General features: G+C 53.0%; 1 long non-coding RNA gene across 1 annotated transcript; it reads left to right on the plus strand.

Moving 5' to 3' along the window:
- The first annotated feature begins 338 nt into the window (after positions 1-338).
- LOC123065468 (uncharacterized) lies at positions 339-21,049 on the plus strand. The gene is made up of 3 exons (XR_006431046.1): positions 339-581; positions 5,874-6,003; positions 20,832-21,049. It is a non-coding gene; the product is annotated as an uncharacterized lncRNA (long non-coding RNA).
- Positions 21,050-21,218: the final 169 nt, after the last annotated feature.

Here is a 21,218-nt window from a genome sequence, read left to right on the forward strand (position 1 = left end):
AGACCAAACGCCCGGGGCCTGGACGTATATGGACGGTTTGCGGGTCGGTGTTGGAGATGCCCTAACATCGTTTCAATTATTTCGTTTCTTACAAATTCGCCAACTAATGGATGTAAGAATTTTCATTGATATCTATCTTTGTTTTGAACTGATTTATCTAGCAGTTTGCCACAAAATAAAAAAAAAATAGCACGCGCAGTTGTACGGGTGAGTGATCAGTTTTAGAAATTACTAATAGTTTGTTTATCTTTTTATAAAAGCTCATTTCCACGTGGTGATGCCCAGTCCAATACCATGACACCAAACGAGCTCGATGGAGTTACGATGTCGCCAAAATGAGCTCATCCTGTCAACGTTCCGCGCACAAGTCGCTCCACACGGTGCCAGGTCACTCTGCGAACCTTGTTAAAACATCAGACCCACGTACACGATGGTCTCGGGGCAGGAACGGGGCTCCAGCGCAAGGGAAAGGCTTCGCCATGGCTAGCTACTTTCCTCACATCTGGCTCCCACGACGTCCGTGGAGCAGCACCGCACCAGTTCATATCTCGGGCTTGGAATTTCTACACGAGAATCACAGGGTACACATACATACTGGACTATATTCTTTTACCGAATGCTCTTTTCTGTTCCGTACATGTGTTAATTTTGTAGAGAACTAGTAGTGGTATGGTATCGGTATGGCAGTCCGGCTGCATGGAGTAGTCTCGGAGATCCTCCTTCCCATTCCTCCGCCCAGCTAGCCGTCCCATGATTGACCCCTTCCCCCACAGTGCCTGAAATTCTGACTTTGGAGCTGAGAGCAGATGCTTACGGGGTTAATTTGTCAGTCTTCTATTTGAATGTGCATCTTGATCTCATGTAGTCCACCGCGATACCATACGGGTATCTGCGCGAGAAACTGAAACCGGTACCATTTCAAAATTACCCCATGAGAACCTGAAAACCAACTAGTATGATGCAAATAGTGATTAGAGAACTAACAATTGCAAAAAAAAAAACCAGAAAAACTGGCGATAGAAAATAGGAGAGAAAACTTAGACAGGAAAAGGTGAAGAAAAAAATAGAAAGGATAAATTGGCGTACTGCACTCGCTCGAGGGCAAGGGACGATTACAAGTAATTCAAAGTCTGAGGAACAGTTATGGAGCCGACTTTGAAAGCTAAATGTTGGGCCGAAAGTGTGGGTTTTCTGGTGTGGCTACACTGAAGCATCGACCCATGAAAGGGCTGAGCAGGTGTAATATTTGCCTCCCAATGGAGATTTTTTTTTTGAAACGGAGGCAAAAGCTTTGCCTCATCTCATGAAAAAGGAGGGGAGTAACAGAGGTCATATGAGGGTCATTACTCCTCCACAAATAAAAAGTTAAGCCTACTCTCGCGGCATCAAAGAACCCAAGTGCCTAGCCCCAGCGATGATCCAGTTCTTCGCCTCTGCCTTAATGCCTCCGACCACCACAGTTGGCAGCCTACATGTTTGTTGAAAAACTCTTGAGTTTCTCTCTTTCCAGACCTCCCAAGAAACAAGCATGATAAGAGAAGACACCGCTTTCCGCCTATGACCATGAGTGAGAACCACCGAAGTCCACCACTCACTGACGGAGGGTATTCCGGCCTATGTCGCTACATCCAACTCCGGCGCGTCCACCCAAGCTTTGACCGCATTCCAAATAATGAGTGGAGAACCTACATTTGAAGAGGAGATGCATAGCAGTCTCCAGCTCCCTCTTGCAAAGCTGGCATAAGTTGCAGTTTGGCCAACCTCTCCGCTGTAGTCGATCGGCGGTCCAGACCCTATCCTTGATGACAAGCCAGGCAAAGAATTTGCACTTAGGCGGTGCCCAACTATTCCACACCATCTTGGGCATGGGTGAGATGATAGAGCCCTCGAACTGGGCCTTGTAAGCCGAGGCCGCGGAGTAGAGCACGTTGGCGGCAATGTTCCATCTGATGTCGTCAGCAACGTTGTCATGTAAGTGCACCTCTTAAATCTTCTCCCAGAGGCCACAAAATTGCTCGATGTGCTCCACCAAGAGGCCTCCCAAAAGGTTGATCCACCGGATCCAATTGTTTTCAAGCAAGGCCTTCTTCACACAGATTTGTTCTTGTTGGCAAAGATCTCGAAGACCAGAGGTGCGAGATCTTTGGGCTTCTTTCCATCGAGCCATGGAGAATGCCAAAACCGGGCCTTCCGACCATCCCCCACGGTGATGGTCGTTACGGCATAGAAGAGGGCTCTGTCAGTGGAGCCACAAGGGTTTCCTTATCTTACCCACGCCCGTTGCGGCTCCTTCCACCCATAGCAAAGCCAACGAAGTCGCAGGGCCCGAGCATACATGCGGAAGTCAAGGATACCGAGTCCACCAAGACGTTCTGGCCTACAAACCAGCCGCCAGATGACCTTGCACTGTCCTCTAGACACTTGATACTTGCAATAGTGTCATGTGAACACGATAGCGATTCTGGACTGGATCAAAACCGGACTTGATCAAAACCTTCTTTGCCTGGCCTATCCGGAGGTTTTCGCTCAATCCATTAGGAAGAACAGATCGGTTCAGAAAGCGCTGCACGAAGACCGGCGGATCCTCGATCTTCGCCACACAACCACGACAACATCATGCATCTTGTACTCCAATTGGCAAGGGAGATTCAAAGCGTTGGGATCATGATGGAAGATGGGAGGGAGGATGTGATCAGATGGACTTTGAGCAGCTCTGGTCAGTACTCTGCGCATTCTGCCTACAACGTGTAGTTCGACGACATCTCAACGACAACAATCAACTTCAGAGGATCAATCAAGAAGGTTGGGCACCCGACAAGACCAAAATGTTCATCTGGCTGCTGCGCCTGGAGAGGCTATGGTGTATTGACCGGCTGCAGCGCAGAGGTTGGGGCAACAACTACTTCTGTCAGTTGTGCATGGGGAACCTCGGGACCTCTTCACACCTCTTCTGGGAGTGCCCTCTCGCCATCTAAGTGTGGAACAAGGTGGCCACCAAGTGTGGATGCAGCGCCCTGGCAAGCAGCAGCTGGAGCACAGGGAAGACAACGGGCGAGCGCGTCCAGATGATCATCGACCACGCGACCACAGGCACCAAGAAAGGGACTAAATTGATGCTCGCTTTGCTCTCCAGGCAGATATGGCTTGAGCGCAATGCATGCACCTTCAGGGAAAAGATTGCAAGCGAGTGAAGCATCACTGAAGCCTACCGGCAGTACATGGAGCAATGGAGGATCGCTGGAGCGAAATGCATGGAGCACCCGTTCGGGGACGTGTCGTGAGAAATCACACATAGGAGCGTTTTTGCCAGCATAGGACCAACCTAGGCTGGCATGTAACATTTGTTTTTCTTCCATCGATCTCTTGATCAACACCTGTTTCTCCCCCCCTCTCTCTCTCTGCTTATGAAATGAACACCGTCGTCAGCTGGATCTTTCAATAAAAAAACCTTCATTACAATTGAAGTTGCCAAGGCCACATCTTGTTACTTGGGCCAAGGATTCTTCTTGTGACTAAATTTTTTCAAAGGAAGACAGAGGACATTTTTTGGTAAACATTTGGTCCTTCAAGGCTCAAAACCGGATAAGTTTGGTCGAAAACTAGATTTTGCCTATGTTGACCAGATTTGACCACCTTGACCGGGTTTGACTGATGAACAATAATTCAAAAAAAATTCAAGAAAATATGAAATTTTGGGGTAACCAAGATGCTTTGCTAGGTGCATGAAAATTCATGTGGTGTTTCGACATTCAAGGAGCTCGTGAAAAAAATACAAATTTTGGCTCACAAAAGAAACCGATTTTTTGCGGGAGCTCCTCGGATGTTATTTGACCACAAAAATTTACACGCACCTAGCGCACCCAAGCATCTTGGTTGTCACAAAATTTTGGGTTTTTAAAATTTGTTTGCTATTTTTTCAGATTTACTGTTCATTGGTCAAACTCGGTCAACGTGCTCAAAATGGACCAAACCTATCCGGTTTTGAGACTTGAAGGACCAAATGTCTAAAAAAATCTTGAGGGACCAAGTCTATACTTTTGAGGAACTTGAGGGACCAAAAACATACTTTTTCCTTATTATTATGTGAGCTATCTCATCTTCTAGGAATCGTTGGACTCATAACCAGGAGGCCTTCGATCCACGAGTGACGCTGAAGTGACATTGCTCCGAAACAGTGTTGGCGGCCGCCCGATTCTTGTTGGGTGAAGATTAATACTGATGGAGTCATAGTAGCTGATGAGCGCAAGGAGAGGTGGAGGGGTTGCTTGTTCGCGAACTATCTTTGTACTTGGTTTAACCCTATATAGGATCCTCTCATCGTAGAAGCAGTAGCTCTCCAGGACAGCGTTTATGTTTGGCAAGTTTGTGGGACTTCACCAAGGTAGTATAAATACGAACTGTCTTGGGGTGGTCAGCCTCTGGAATTCTCGCCACAGTTCTTGGTCAATTGTGTCTCCTATATTCTTAAAAATTGGGGAGTTTGCTTCTGATTTTTCTTCATTTGTTATTCAAAATGTTCATAGGACTACAAATAAGTCGGGTCATCTTTTGTGTTATGCATGGATGCTTGCACCAAACAATAGGATGTTTTATGCAATGACAGTCGTGAAAGTTGCTCAAGTTTGATCCTTCCATTTCAATTGTGAAGGACTAACTTGTAGACTATGTTCTTCATGTCGTTATTACGAGCTTTTTTTCATTTCTTGGTCTAGTCCTTGCTCTTATCCTTCTCCTTGATGATGATAATCATTATGTTTCTCTTCGTGGTGGCTCGAGACAATGCAACATATAGCCGACCATGATAGAACACCGTGTCAAGTAGATACTTGAGACAATCAGAAGCTGCTTCATCTTGAATTTGAACAAGAACATGTCATCGTTGCAGGTCGGAGAAGTATCCAAGGAAGGACACCCCCCTACCGATGTGTTGTCCCAGCACAATTTATGTGTAGATGTGTTCCTCTGAAAACCCAGACAATAAATCGTGTTTCATCACACGGTCCATCAACTTGATCGCCCAATGGTATAACATGGTAGATTATCTTCAATCTAAGCACATGTAAAGGTAGCCCATTGAGATTTAACAAGTTCAGGAACTCTTGAGCACAATACTCATCCTTCTTACTAACAAAGTTGTGGTAGATTAACTCTTCACCTGAAAGCGCTTAATCATTCATATATTTATCTTTTCAATTGTCATGCTTCTCTAGCACATGTAGATGATATCATTTCACATGGTTTTTTTCATATTCAACACGCAAAAGTACACTAAAATAACTTTGGCCAACCAAGAAAAAAGTTCACATATATCTCTTAAATGTGCAATTTCCTCCTGATAACAATTCTATATACTTGAAAGAAAGTGAAGACACCCTATAACATGAGACAATTCAGCAATACAAAATGAAAATATGTATTTGTTAGAGTGTGTGTTATGGGTACACATATGAAATCTTGATATCCTCCTCCTGCTTCTGAGTATGCTTGGTGCATAAATTTGACCCGTTGTTGATTGAAGATTTGTATGATTTCTTAAGTGTAAACCCAATGTCAAGAGAAGAATCTTGCATAATGTATGTTTGATTTGATTTCTATTCTTGCTCCATACTTTTTGTTAATATGTTTGCATGCTTTATATTAACCAATTTGAGTTAAACGTCATGTTCTAGATGGTAGTAGTATGTATAAGAAACCCTTGAAACTTTGTTGATTCTTACAATTTTAGATGCAACCTAAGTTGTACGTGATGCATAATGATTGGCATGTAAACTTGGGCTGCTTTCTGAACTTGTAACTTCGAGTGGAACATGAGTAGTAATATAATTATACTCATCGGGGTTGCGTTATTTAGACTTGTTTGTGCAACTTTGCAGGCAACGAGATAAACCTGAACACCTTAGCTCTAGACGGTGTCAAAGTTATGGAAGAACGCTTAGCGGATGAGCCAAGTGCCATATGCAACTGGTGATTTGAACTCGAAGGGCTTAGTTCTCAAGGAAACAAGTAAGTACATTGTTGATTGCTTTTCGCTCTACTTACCACTCTGATTGTTATCGTGCTCTTAGTTATGTGATGTATATCTCATGTTTGCATTGGGATAAATTGGATCATAGCTAATGAAATTCCAAAAAGAAGAACAACGATATATTGGAAAATTGGCTACCGATTGGTTGGTTGTGAACTTCCTTTGCCGGCCTCACAAAACTTGTTGATTTTCGTCAATTTAGAACTTGCCAAATGTTGGCAAGCCAATTTTGTCTCCTAACCAAGTGTGCTTGAAACCCTGATGCTGGTGAAGGTGGTGTTTAGCAGCATGGACTAGGGTTAGGGAGACGTGAGCTGCTTTGGGTAGTGTCGGGTGAGAGGCGGCATGTGGCGACACCGAGGTGAGGGAAGGAGTAGCATGGTTTGAAGGTGGGTTTGGGCAGCGTCGGGGTAGTGGGTGGCGGGTTTTGATGGTAGGAGCTGGTGACGGTGATCTTGTCCACGAGCAGCCTAGGCGACAATGATCTCATCTACGAGAAGCCTTTTTTTCCTAGGTCCAACTTGAGTTGTGAGGAAAAAAACTAAAGCCAACTTTGTTATGAAAAAAAAATAGTGTGAACAAAACATATGAGTGTTAGCGTCCCAGGCCCAACTCCTAACCTATGTCCCACGTTCCGGCATTTCTGATGCGCATTGGACAAACTACTATAAGGGGATGGTCCATCACATCCCATAAGACTAGCCTGAAGTGAGTGTGGCACTCTCTCTTTTAAGGTGGTACTAACCCCTGGGTCATTTGGATGTTCGGTGCGCATCAGACACACCACTATAAGCGGAGAGCTCACCACAACCCAAAAGACTAGTCGAAAGAGAGTGTGGCACTATCACTTATAAGGTTATCATAGCCTACCTCGTAACGAGGTGCGACTAAAGTCACTAACAACACCCAATAACCACTAGTCTAACAAGAGGTCCCCGAATGAAGGAGTAAATATACATAGGAGAGGCCAGCCTTCCATACTTTTATTTTAGTTCTTAGTTTATAATTTCTAATAAAGCATCTTTTTAATTTTTTCGTAGAGTGGGAGGAGCGATGAAATGGAAAATAACCACTTCCTAAAATTAGGCCAACTCCAACGCGCGATCACATTTGGTCCGTCCATGCCCGTTTGGGTGGAAACAAACATAAATCACGGTCCAACGCGGTGACCCAAACTGACAAGCGTCCATTTTTCGTCCGCTTGCGACGTCGGGGAAGCTGATCCACGAACACCTATGGGACCGGCGGACCGAGCCCCTTTCGGTTCGGCGGGGGGCGGAGGTCGTACGAAGAGCGGATCGAGGCGAAGCACACGAGCAGTTTACCCAGCTTCGGAGCTCTCCGGAGAGATAACACTCCTACTGCTGCATGTCTGATTGTATTCAGCTCTTGCTCGGGAGCGATGAGTGCTACGGTGCACTCTCGCTGCTAACGAGACCGAGCGCGAGTGTTTTTCTGGCTTCGAACTGAGCCGACCCCCTCTCTACGTTGCACGTGGGCCTCCTTTTATATGCTAAAGGGGTCACCGACAGGTGGCAACGTAGACAAGGATAAAAATGGAAAAAGGTGTTGCGGTCGGTACAACTACCTGTACAGTGTATCCTACCTAACCCTGACGACAGGGGACAAGGGCATTAAATGCCCATCTGCATCGCCCAAACAGTGCAGAAAGGGACCGTCAGGGACGCCACCGTTCGCCGCGATGGCAATCTTGTCAGCGTCGCTTGCCACCTCGCACCGCTGGCTGCACAGACTCTCGCCACGCGCCCCTAGGAAGGCCCCAGGGCGACACGTTGGTGGATGTGCTGGAGCGCGGGTACAGGGTGGTAGCTTGTCACGGCAAGCGCCTTGCCGCGGTCGTTGTCTAGTCGCACCCGGAAGCTTGTCGCTCACCGGGCCTTGCCGGGACGCGTGGCGCGTCGCGGCAAGTTCCTTGAGACGTCTTGGTTGGCCTTCCCGGCAAGCTCCTCTTGCCGGGGTCTTGTCTCTTGGCTTGAATACTTTGTTCTTGAATGGTTCCAAAGGAACCATGGAGGACCTTGGCGGTCGCCCGGAAAGCCTTGCCGCGGGGTGCTGCAACTGCCCGTGCACAAGTTAGGGATACTAGGGTACCCCTACTCTAGTACACTGACAGGAGCCCCCGGGCCTGGGCCACACACGGTGCCGAGCGCTGTTGGGCCAGGCCCAAAACAGGGCACGGGCACGCGCGGCCTGGGTTATGCCGTATCTTACTCCGTATCCACCGCGCCCTTCCCCAACGGCACGCGTCGAATGCGGCGTCGTGGGAGAGATCGTGGGTGGTTTCTTTATTCAGAAAGGCGGAATGTTCGCCCCCTCCCTCTTTATAAGCAGGGGAAACAGGGGCGGTTCGTCCACCTCGCCGGTTGTTACTCCATTCTCGGAAATCCCCGCTGCTCCCCCCTTCTTCCCAAAGTCGAAAGAGAGCAGCGCTCCGCCCCCCATCGCCACCAGCGCCACCGACACCGCCGATCTCCCCCGCCACCTCCGCCATGGCTCTGAAAGCCGACAAGTGGAAGGGCGTGAAGTCAGCCGAGGCACAGCGGCTCGCGGCGCTGCGAAAGGAGCGGGCAATCTTCCCCCCTCAGCTTGACGCGAAGGAGCTGAGGGAGTACTACTACCTCTTCTGGTCGACGGAGACGCGGGCGCATCCGCGCACGAGGGTACTCTCAGCTGCCGCTTCGAGACTGGCTCCGAACGGGTACCCCTTCTTCGCGCTGTTCTTCTACTGCGGGCTCTGCCCGCCCTTCTCTGAATTTTTCTATGACATCATAAACACCTACGGGTTCCGCCTCCTTGACTTCACCCCCAGCGCCGTTCTGACCATGGCAGTTTTCGCACATCTCTGTGAAAACTTTGTCGGAGTCCATCCCAATGTAGCCCTCTTTCGCCACTTCTTTATGCCCCGGGTCGAGAGAGGAGAGCCTCTTGCCGGCGGGATCGCTTGGATCTCGAGAGTCGGCAAGAAGGAAGCCTATCTGAAGGGAGAGCTCCGCAGCAAGTGGGAGGAATGGAGAGCAGATTGGTGCTGGATCGTCGAAGAGAACCTGAAGCCATTCACCGCCCGGCGCCAAACCCCAATAGTACGCGGCAACGATTGGAGCAACGTGGCCCCGGAGGATGACAGGCTGAAGATTGCCGTTACTCAGATCTTACGCCTTAGGCTTGCCGGGCTTACCGTAGGCGCCGTTGGCGCAGATTTCCTTCGCCGCCGCATCGCCCCCCTTCAAGAGAGGAGGAGACCCGCCTAGGAGTTTCAGAACTCGGCGGATATCATAAGGCTGCGCCCAGGCCTCAACTTCAACTTCACTGTCTTGGAGCTCGACGCGATGCTTCTGGAACTGTTCAAGCGCGATCCTCAACATCCGTTCATGCTGCCGAGGAGCGTCGTTCCGCTGTGCAACAATTCTTCGCTCGACCGCATCGGTGCAATGATGCCGCTGTGCGATTCACACGGAATTGTTCTAACTTGGCAAGAGCCTGCAGACGACGTCGTGCAGGAATTCTTCGACAGCTTGGTAGAAGTGCCGGTCCGCCCCGATGAACAGAAGAGCCTCACCCGCGACACCACCGATGCGGAGATGCAGCGCATCGCCACTAGGCTAGAAGAGGCGGCGGCAGCAGTTGCCGCGGGCGAGTTTGGATTCACCGTGGAGGAGGCAGAGGCAGCAGAGGCGGCAAGCCTTGCCGAGCGAGAGGAGCTTGTCGGCGAGGAAGAGCTTGTCGGGTCTGAATCTGAGTCGAGCGAGCCCGCCGAGGGCGCGAGCGACCCGTTGAGGATCGACTCCTCCTCCTCCCCACCTTCAGCCAGTTCGCCGCAAGCGGAGCCCCCAGCTCCAGCGAGAAGGCGTCTCCGCAAGGCCGGGGAAGTAGCGGGGCGGCAGACGGGTCAACAGCCGCCGCACCGCGCGACGCGCTCGACCGTGGCAAGCGCTGTTGCCGCGGGAGCACCTCATGCTGCTGCGGCAACTGGAGCGGGGTCTTCCCGGTCTACCGCTGCTGCTCCTGCCAAGCGGACAAGGAAACCTACTCCTCCGATGAGCACCTCCAACCCAGCGCCAAGCTCAGCCTGTTCTTCAAAGGCGTGGCGACGGTCCTCCAGCGACTCCGGGAGAAGATCCCAAAGCAGCTGGCCGACGAGTCGCGCAGGATCTGCGCGGGGGTTCTTCAGAAGGTGCTGGTGAAGGTGGCCTTCCGCAACCCAGGCCTCAACCTCACCAACGTCCTCAGGTCCTTGCCGCTGGATGCTAATCTGGAGGCGCTCAAGGCCCTTGTCGCACCCATTGTGGACAAGGTGAGCGAGATCAAGAGGGTTGAGGGCGATCGCGTAGATTAGGCCGCCCATCTTTTCTTTTTCTTGACGCTGCTGGCCATGTCATGGGAACAATCTATTAGAGCTTGCGACAAGCTATCTTGTAATATAACTCTATTTTGGGTAGAGATTGCTATGTTATTTCCTCTACTTGCTTCCTTCCTTTGTATGTTTTTACCCTACGCTTTTAGGGAACTTGTCGGCGCAGGCACCTTGAACCGCGAGCGCTGAGTGCGGGATGTCAGCAGCCTGCTGGCGGTGCCGCTACCGACAAGAAATCTTGTCGCAACTAGTCGCAGCTCACTTAAGTTGTTGAGCGGACTCGAAACAAAGTAAGGGCGCAACTAGCTACGAGTTGGTTCCTCCGCGCACATGTTTTCCATACAAAGCACGGTCGTTCGAGGAAGATAACTTAAAAATTTAAAACTGATTGCTCAAACTTTGGCAACTTAGCTTTTCTGTCGTTTGTTTCCTGGTAAGGCAAAATTTCCTCGAGCGACGCTTGGTCCACACCATCATCTTCTCCTTGTCGAGAAACTGATCCACGAACACCTATGGGACCGGCGGACCGAGCCCCTTTCGGTTCGGCGAGGGGCGGAGATCGCACGAAGAGCGGATCGAGGCGAAGCACACGAGCAGTTTACCCAGCTTCGGAGCTCTCCGGAGAGATAACACTCCTACTGCTGCATGTTTTAGTGTATTGAGTTCTTGCTCGGGAGTGATGAGTGCTACAGTGCACTCTAGCTGCTAACGAGACCGAGCGTGAGTGTTTTGCTGGCTTCAAACTGAGCCCCCCCTCTCTACATTGCACGTGGGCCTCCTTTTATATGCTAAAGGGGTCACCGACAGGTGGCAACGTAGACAAGGGTAAAAATGGAAAAGGAGTTGCGGTCGGTACAACTACCTGTACAGTGTATCCTACCTAACCCTGACGGCAGGGGACAAGGGCATTAAATGTCCGTCTACATCGCTCGAACAGTGCAGAAAGGGACCGTCAGGGACGCCACCGTTCGCCACGATGGTAATCTTGTCAGTGTCGCTTGCCACCGCACACCGTTGGCTGCACAGCCTCTCGCCACGCGTGCCTGGAAAGGCCCCAGGGCGACACGTTGGTGGATGTGCTGGAGCGTAGGTACAAGGTGATAGCTTTTCGCGGCAAGCGCCTCGCCGCGGTCGTTGTCTTGTCGCGCCCGGAAGCTTGTCGCTCACCGGGCCTTGCCGGGACGCGTGGCGCGTCGCGGCAAGTTCCTTGAGGTGCCTTGGTTGGCCTTCCCGGCTAGCTCCTCTTGCCGGGGCCTTGTCTCCTTGGCTTAAATACTTTGTTCTTGAATGGCTCCAAAGGAACCATGGAGGGTCTTGGCGGTCGCCCGGCAAGCCTTGCCGCGGGGTGCTGCAACTGCCCGTGCACAAGTTCGGGATACTAGGGTACCCCTACTCTAGTACATCGACAGGAGCCCCCGGGCCTGGGCCACACACGGTGTCAAGCGCTGTTGGGCCAGGCCCAAAGCAGGGCACGGGCACACGCGGCCTGGGTTACGCCGTACCTTACTCCGCATCCACCGCGCCCTCCCCCAACGGCACGCGTCGAATGCGGCGTCGTGGGAGAGATCGTGGGTGGTTTCTTTATTCGGAAGGGCGAAACGTCCGCCCCCTCCCTCTTTATAAGCAGGGGAAACAGGGGCAGTTCGCCCATCTCGCCGGTTGCTACTCCATTCCCGGAAATCTCCGCTGCTCCCCCCTTCTTCCCCGAGTCGAAAGAGAGCAGCGCTCCGCCCTCCATTGCCACCGGCACCACCAACACCGCCGATCTCCCCCGCCACCTCCGCCAAGTGAACAAGAATTATCAGAGTCCATTGATGGAAGTTTACGTTGATGAAGTGAGAAAGCTAGAAGAGCACTTCGACGGCCTACAGATGGAACATGTTTCAAGAGCTCAGAACGACATTGCTGATGGCCTGTCGAAGTGCGCCGCACTTAAGTTACCTGTGGAACCAGGAATCTTTGTGCTCAAGCTGACTCAACCGTCCATAACGCCATCAACTAGACAGAACAAGAAGAGGAAGTTGATTTCTGGTGACTACTTTCCGGCAGAGCTTCCCGAAGCCACCGCCAAAAAGGTCCCCAAAATCAACACCAAGGATGCTGAGGAGCCGTCTGCTCCGACAAGCCCTAGGGTTTGTTCCGCTGAAGTAGACGCTCCCGACAAGTTTTGCTCCGGCAAGCTTGCCGGCGAACGTCAAGCTCCGGCTGAACCGCAGGTTCTCGCCGTAGAAGCGGATGTTCCCACAGCAGCAGATGTGCCTTTAGTCCTTGTTGTTGAGCCGCAAGCTCCAGCATGGGCACAGCAGATTGTCCATTTCCTTCAGACAGGGGAACTTCCCGAAGAGCAAGAAGAAGCGGAAAGAGTAGCCCGGCAGTCAAGTAAGTACCAGTTTGTCGACAACACACTGTACAGAAGAAGACTCAACGGCGTGAAATTGAAGTGTATTCACCGGGAAGACGGACAAAAGCTGTTGGCAGAGATACATGGAGGCATATGTGGTCACCACATTGGCGCAAGAGCACTTGCCGGCAAAGCGTTCCGGCAAGGTTTCTTTTGGCCGACAGCCCTCCAGGATGCAACTGCACAAGTAACCAAGTGTGAAGCGTGCCAGTTCCATTCCAAGCAGATACACCAGCCAGCTCAAGCTCTCCAGACGATCCTTTATCCTGGCCATTTTCGGTCTGGGGGCTCGACATCCTCGGCCCTTTTCCCCGAGCTGTCGGGGGCTTTGAGTACTTGTACGTTGCAATCGACAAGTTCACAAAGTGGCCGGAAGTGGAACCAGTGAGGAAGGTGACAACACAGTCAGCAGTCAAGTTCTTCAGGTCAATTGTTTGCCATTTCGGGATCCCTAACAGGATCATCACCGACAACGGCACGCAATTCACGAGCCGCACCTTCATGCAGTACATCCAAGATCTTGGCGCCAAGGTCTGCTTCGCTTCTGTTGCTCATCCGAGAAGCAACGGTCAAGCGGAGAGGGCGAATGCTGAAGTGCTGCGCGGGCTCAAGACCAGGACTTTCGACAGGCTGCACAAGTGCGGAAGGAACTGGATCGAGGAGCTGCCGGTGGTTCTTTGGTCAATCAGAACGACGCCAAATCGAGCCACTGGCCAGACACCTTTCGCTCTAGTCTATGGAGCAGAGGCAGTTCTCCCCACGGAACTCGTATACGAGTCACCTCGAGTACTCGCTTATGATGAGCTTGAGTAAGAGCAGCTGCGACAAGATGACGCGCTGCTCCTTGAGGAGGACCATCTTCAGGCTGTTGTACGAGCTGCTCGATACCAGCAAGCTTTGCGCCGCTACCATAGCCGCAAAGTTAATGCCAGAAGTTTCGAGGAAGGCAACCTTGTTCTTCGGCGCGTTCAGTCCGCCAAGAATTTCAACAAGTTGACGCCGAAGTGGGAAGGCCCTTATCGGGTGAAACGAGTCACTAGGCCTGGCGCTGTCCTCCTTGAGACCGAAGATGGCATTCCGGTGAGCAACTCCTGGAACATTGAGCATCTTCGTAAGTTTTACCCGTAGGGCGCGGTTGCCGGAACCTGTTCCGGCAACCACCTTTTGTACAAGTCTTGCCGATGTTGCATATAATCCTTTGTACGAAGCCGCGCGCAGACCCCGTGCATAAGTAAAGCTCATGTGCTCCGCACATCTTGTCAATTTCATGCTTTCTACCTTTTTTGCGTGCATTATCTGACACTTTGTGCAGCACCTACCCCCGGTAAGCAATAACGAGCCATAAGGCTCCATATCTTTATTTTCTCTTCTTTCTTTTTCTCAAAAGAAAGGAAGGATCCCTCGCCCACAAGTTTGCCGGGGGGAAAGGAGAAGATAACGGTGTGGACCAGGCGTCGTTCAAGGGAGTTTCGTCTTACCGGAAAGCAAACGACAGAAAAGCTAAGTTGCTAAAGTTTGAGCAATCAGTTTTAAATTTTTTAAGTTATTCTCCTCGAACGACCGTACTTTGTATGGAAAACCTGTGCGCGGAGGAACAAACTCGTAGCTAGTTGCGCCCTTACTTTGTTTCAAGTCCGCTCAACAATTTAAGAGAGCTGCGACTAGTTGCAACAAGGTTTCTCGTCGGTAGCGGCACCGCCAGCAGGCTGCTGACGTCCCGCACTCAGCGCTCGCGGTTCAAGGTATCTGCACCGACAAGTTCCCTAAAAGCGTAGGGCAAAAACATACAAAGGAAGGGATCAAGTAAAGGAAATAACATAGCAATCTCTACCCAAAACAGAGTTATATTACAAGATAACTTGTCGCAGCTCTAACAGAATGTTCTCATGACATGACCAGCAGCGACAAAGAAAAAGAAAAGAAGGGCGGCCTAATCTACGCGATCGCCCTCAACCCTCTTGATCTCGCTCACCTTGTCCACAATGGGTGCGACAAGGGCCTTGAGCGCTTCCAGATCAGCATCCGGCGGCAGGGACCTGAGGACGTTGGTGAGGTTGAGGCCTGGGTTGCGGAAGGCCACCTTCACCAGCACCTTCTGAAGAGCCCCCGCGCAGATCCTGCGCGACTCGTCGGCCATCTGCTTTGGGATCTTCTCCCGGAGTCGCTGGAGGGCCGTCGCCACGCCTTTGAAGAACAGGCTGAGCTTGGCACTGGGTTGGAGGTGCTCGTCGGAGGAGTACCCGAGATCCTCTATCCCTAGCTGCGCCAGCTCTCCATCGATGGCTGCGGCAAGATCCACGAGACCCTCGGTCCAGTGCTCCACACTCTCCCGGAAAGCGTCGTGGGCGGCAGCAGCATTCGCCAGCAGCACCTCGTCGGCCTTGATCTTCTCCTTCAAGGCCACCTCCTGCTCCCTGGCGCCGTCCAGCGTCTTGGTCAAGGTGGCCAGCTTCAACTCGAGATCCGCGTTGGAGTCCTTGGCGGCGCTAAGCTCTCGGCTCCTCTCGGCGAGACGACCCTGCAGCTCACCATGAGCAGCGGCGTCCTTCTCACCCTGCGGCAGCGTCCTTTGCTTCCTTGAGAGCCCCGCCAATTGCTTGCTCGCGCGCGACAAGCTCCTCCTCGTGGCTGTCAAGGTTGACCTTGCACTACGCTAATTCACCTTCCTGCGCAAACAGCTTCTCGGCAGCGAGCCGCTGCTGCTCTTCAACCTCAGCCTTCCCGAGGAGGAAGGCTTTTCGCTCCTCGGCGAGTTGCTCCCGCTCCTCTGCTAAGGATCGGAGAGCTTCCTGCCTGAGACCCCGGAGCTCCTCCGCGCGCTTCTCGATGCCCACTCCCGCCTTCGCGACAAGCGCCTCTCGGGATGCCAGCTTGGCTTGTCGGGCGCGGTAGAGCGACAGAAGCTTCCGCAGCAACCGCTCCTCCTCAGGCTCGTCGCTGCTGCTACTTGGCGCGTCGACTAGCGTCAGCCCAGCGGAGGCAAGCACTTCTCCATCCAAAATTTCCCCTTCAACCGGCGCCCTGGAGCTCGACGCCCAGGGGAGCTTGATGAACATGCCATCGCCGGCCTTCAAGTAGGCGTCGGGCTGGGGCTCCTCGGAGCCTGGCGCTGCAGCAGCAGCGGAGGGATCGGCGGTCGGCGTAGCGCCTGGCGCTCCTGCGGCCTCGGGGCCGTCAGTACGATCGCCGGACTCCTCGCCAGCTTCTGTGGCGGCAGCTTTAGCGGCCTCTTCACCGGCAGCATCATCAGTGCCGGCCTCTTCTTCGATGGCAGCCGTGTCGTCGTTGTTGCCGCGCGTGTTCTCCTCGCCGGCGGCCTCGGTTTCCATTGGATCCGCGGCAGATGGATCTGACGACCGAAGAGGGGAGAAAAGTCAAGCGAATATTCAAGCAGAAAATCAGAAGAAGAAGAACCCAAGGGAAGTTTTCAAGCAAGAGGGTTACCTGCACTAGGATCCACAGCCATGGTCTCCGCCACCTGGGGGTCGCTGGTGCTATCCCTTGCCGGAGAACGCTTCCTTGCCGGGGCATCCTCCCTTGGCGGCGTAGTCGAAGTAGATGGCATTTCGGGAGCGGCTTCCGGGCCCTCCTGGTGAGGCTGCTCTGCTCCTACACAAACCAACAATCAGATATCAGCAAAGAAAGAGCCACCATGCGCGCCTGACAGCAGGAAGTAAACTATGTACTTACGCTGGGGGCTGCGCTGGGGGCTGCTTTAGGGAAGAATTGCCGGGTCCGGCAAAGTGGTCTCAGGCGTGTTCCCTGTTGCCGCGGTGGGTTCATCCTCGATGACAATCACCGTGATCTTGGCTCTCTTCGCCGCTCTCTAGGCCAGAGTCCTGAAAAGGAATGTGTTCGGAGTAAAGCAAATCAGAGACAAGACTAAGCAGCAAGAATTAGAGAACTACAAGTACATCAAATAAACTTACTCTTCTTCTTCCTCGTCGGAGCTGAGCGCGGAAAGATCGAAGTCCGGCTCGCCTCCGGTGCGACGAGGCGGAGGAGTAGGTTCCCTTGTCCGCTTGGCAGGAGCAGTAGCGGTGGACCGGGAAGACCCCGCTCCAGTTGCCGCAGCAGCGTGAGGTGCTCCCGCGGTAACAGTGCTTGCCGCGGTCGAGCACGTCGCGCGGTGCGGCGACTGTTAACCCGTCTGCCGCCCCGCTACGTCCCCGGCCTTGCGGAGACGCCTTCTTGCTGGAGCTGGGGGCTCCGCTTGCGGCGAGCTGGCTGAAGGTGGGGAGGAGGAAGAGCCGATCTGCAACGGGTCATTCGCGCCCTCAGCGGGCTCGCTCGACTCGGATTCAGGCCCGACAAGTTCTTCCTCGCCGACAAGCTCCTCTCGCTCGGCAAGGCTTGCCGCCTCTGCTGCCTCTGCCTCCTCCACGGTGAACCCGAACTCGCCCGCGGCAGCTGCTGCCGCCGCCTCTTCCAGCCTAGTGGCGATGCGCTGCATCTCCGCATCGGTGGTGTCTCGGGTGAGGCTCTTCTGTTCATCGGGGCGGACCGGCACTTCTACCAAGCTGTCGAAGAACTCCTGCACGACGTCGTCTGCAGGCTCTTGCCAAGTTGGAACGATTCCATGCGAATCGCACAGCGGCATCATTGCACGGATGCGGTCGAGCGAGGAATTGTTGCACAGCGGGACGACACTCCTCGGCAGCATGAATGAATGTTGAGGATCGCGCTTGAACAACTCCAGGAGCATCGCATCCAGTTCCAAGATAGTGAAGTTGAAATTGAGGCCTGGGCGCAGCCTCATGATATCCGCCGAGTTCTGGAACTCCCAAGCGGGTCTCCTCCTCTCCTGAAGGGGGGCGATGCGACGGCGAAGGAAATCTGCGCCAACGGCGCCTACGGTGAGCCCGGCAAGCCTGAGGCGTAAGATCCGGGTAACGGCAATCTTCAGCCTGTCATCTTCCAGGGCCACGTTGCTCCAATCGTTGCCACGTACTATTGGGGTTTGGCGCCGGGCGGTGAATGACTGCGGGTTCTCCTCGACGATCCAGCACCAATCTGCTCTCCACTCCTCTCACTTGCTGCGGAGCTCTCCCTCCAGATAGGCTTCCTTCTTGCCGACTCTCGAGATCCAAGCGATTCCGCCGGCAAGGGGCTCCCCTCTCTCGACTCGGGGCATAAAGAAGTGGCGGAAAAGAGCTACGTTTGGGTGGACTCCGACAAAGTTTTCGCAGAGATGTGCGAAAACTGCCATGGTCAGAACGGCGTTGGGGGTGAAGTCAAGAAGGCGGAACCCGTAGGTGTTCATGATATCACAGAAGAATTCAAAGAAGGGCGGGCAGAGCCCGCAGTAGAAGAACAGCGCGAAGAATGGGTACCCGTTCGGAGCCAGTCTCGAAGCGGCGGCTGAGAGTACCCTCGTGCGCGGATGCGCTCGCGTCTTCGTCGACCAGAAGAGGTAGTAGTACTCCCTCAGCTCCTTCGCGTCGAGCTGAGGGGGGGGAGATGGCCCGCTCCTTTCGCAGCGCCGCGAGCCGCTGCGCCTCGGCTGACTTCACGCCCTTCCCCTTGTCGGCTTTCGGAGCCATGGCGGAGGTGGCGGGGGAGATCGGCGGCGTCGGTGGCGCTGGTGGCGATGGGGGGCGGAGCGTTGCTCTCTTTCGACTTTGGGAAGAAGGGGGGAGCAGCGGAGATTTCCGAGAATGGAGTAACAACCGGCGAGGTGGACGAACCTCCCCTGTTTCCCCTGCTTATAAAGAGGGAGGGGCGGACATTCCGCCTTTCTGAATAAAGAAACCACCCACGATCTCTCCCACGACGCCGCATTCGACGCGTGCCGTTGGGGGAGGGCGCGGTGGATACGGAGTAAGATACGGCGTAACCCAGGCCGCGCGTGCCCGTGCCCTGTTTTGGGCCTGGCCCAACAGCGCTCGGCACCGTGTGTGGCCCAGGCCCGGGGGCTCCTGTCGGTGTACTAGAGTAGGGGTACCCTAATATCCCTAACTTGTGCACGGGCAGTTGCAGCACCCCGCGGCAAGGCTTGCCGAGCGACCGCCAAGGTCCTCCATGGTTCCTTTGGAACCATTCAAGAACAAAGTATTCAAGCCAAGAGACAAGACCCCGGCAAGGGGAGCTTGCCGGGAAGGCCAACCAAGGCACCTCAAGGAACTTGCCGCGATGCGCCACGCGTCCCGGCAAGGCCCGGTGAGCGACAAGCTTCCGGGCGCGACAAGACAACGACCGCGGCAAGGCGCTTGCCGCAACAAGCTACCACCCTGTACCTGCGCTCCAGCACATCCACCAACGTGTCGCCCTGGGGACTTTCCAGGCGCGCGTGGCGAGAGGCTGTGCAGCCAACGGTGTGCGGTGGCAAGCGACGCTGACAAGATTACCATCGTGGCGAACTGTGGCGTCCCTGACGGTCCTTTTCTGCACTGTTTGGGCGACACAGACGGGCATTTAATGCCTTCGTCCCCTGCCGTCAGGGTTAGGTAGGATACACTGTACAGGTAGTTGTACCAACCGCAACTCCTTTTCCATTTTTACCCTTGCCTACGTTGCCACCTGTCGGTGACCCCTTGAGCGTATAAAAGGAGGCCCATGCGCAACGTAGGGGAGGTTCGGCTCAGTTCGAAGCCAGAAAAACACTCACGCTCGGTCTCGTTAGCAGCTAGAGTGCACTGTAGCACTCAGTGCTCCCGAGCAAGAACTCAATACACTAAAACATGCAGCAGTAGGAGTGTCATCTCTCCAGAGAGCTCCGAAGCTGGGAAAACTGCTCGTGTGCTTCGCCTCGATCCGCTCTTCGTGCGATCTCCGCCCCCCGCCGAACCGAAAGGGGCTCGGTCCGCCGGTCCCATAGGTGTTCGTGGATCAGTTTCCCCGACATCTTTATCATTTCCGACCAAAATTTGGCCAGGGTTTGAGCAGGCGCGGACACGTGCGACACCTATCCTTGTCCTCTTCCTGGCCCGCCCGTCAGTGGCACGTATGCCATTCTCCCTCCCCCTCCATACCCAACACCATTTTCCCTCACCGCCTCCGTCCACTTTGGTCGCCGCTCCCAGGCCTCCTCTCATATCCACCCACTCCCTCATCTCAATGTCGCATCCGAGGCACATTCTTGGCACGTTGGTGGCCTCTTCTCATCGCCGTTGGTGCCACGGAAGCCATGGTCGCCAGCACTGACCTCCCCTCCACTTCCACCGGCCTCGGCTCCATGGCCGCCGGCCGCACTCGCCTCCTCTTCGATAGGCCTACTGCCTGTATAGTGAGGGCGCGTGGATTTTCATCGACCACTACTACACCACACCTAAAAGGTGTTGGGGGCTTTGCCTTCAAGGTACAATGGCTAGTGGGGATGAATTCTTTTTCAACAACTTCATTTGTGATTCGGACGATTCATCGTTGGATGGTGTAGAATTTGTGGTTGCTACTTTGATCGTCAATGGGCACATTGCTAGGCAGTGGCCGAGATTCAGGGGATCCATTCCGAGCCATGCTCTGGCGTTGAATCAAAATAGAGAGAGCAGACATTGCCTATTCTTCACCGACTACTTTCAGTGCACATCCCCACTCTTCAGTCCTAAGCATTTCCAGCACCGCTTCCGGATGGCGACATGTGTTCAACCATATTCAGGAGGAATGGTGGCGCATGATGATTACTTTAGATGCAAAGAGCAGGCCCTTGGAATGGTTGGCTTCTCTTCTTTTATCAGAATGCACTGCGATGGTTCGGATGCTTGCATACGGAATTCATGGTGATATTGTTGATGAGTATCTCCGCATGAGTGGGTCCACATGCCTTGCATCATTGTACAAGTTCTGCAAGGCTGTGGCAACAGTGTTTGGCCCGGAGTACTTGAGAGAGCCAAATGCCATAGATACAAGCCAGTTGTTAGGGATCAGTGTAGAGAGAGGCTTTTCGGGAATGCTTGGTACCATAGATTGTATGCACTGGGAGTGGAAGAACTGTCTGTTTGCCTGGCAAGGACAATATAAGAGGCATGTGAAAGCTTGCACTTCATACTTGGAAGTTGTGGCTGCACAAGACCTCTGGATTTGACACTCCTTTTTAGGTATGGTTGGGTATCACAATGACATCAACGTGCTACAACGCTCTCCGGCATTTGGAAGGCTTGCAGAAGACAATTGCCCAGAGGTGAACTTTGAGCTCAACAACCACCACTACAACAAAGGATACTACCTAGCTCATGATATCTATCCTCATTGATCAACTCTTGTGAAGACAATCTCCAATCCGATAGTAGAGAAGAGGTCTAGGTTTGCCCAAGCACAAGAGTTCATCCAATTTCATACAGAAATACATGATTAGGAAACTCACATCCAACTCCAAAATGACTTGGTTGAGCACATGTGGGCTCACATTAACAACCAATAGATGTATTTGTTCTTTTTCTTTTAATGTATTTGTGACAATTTAAATATGGTTGTAAGTTATAAAA

The sequence above is a fragment of the Triticum aestivum genome, chromosome 3B (genome assembly GCF_018294505.1).
Source record: "Triticum aestivum cultivar Chinese Spring chromosome 3B, IWGSC CS RefSeq v2.1, whole genome shotgun sequence".
NCBI classification, from domain to species: Eukaryota; Viridiplantae; Streptophyta; class Magnoliopsida; order Poales; family Poaceae; genus Triticum; species Triticum aestivum.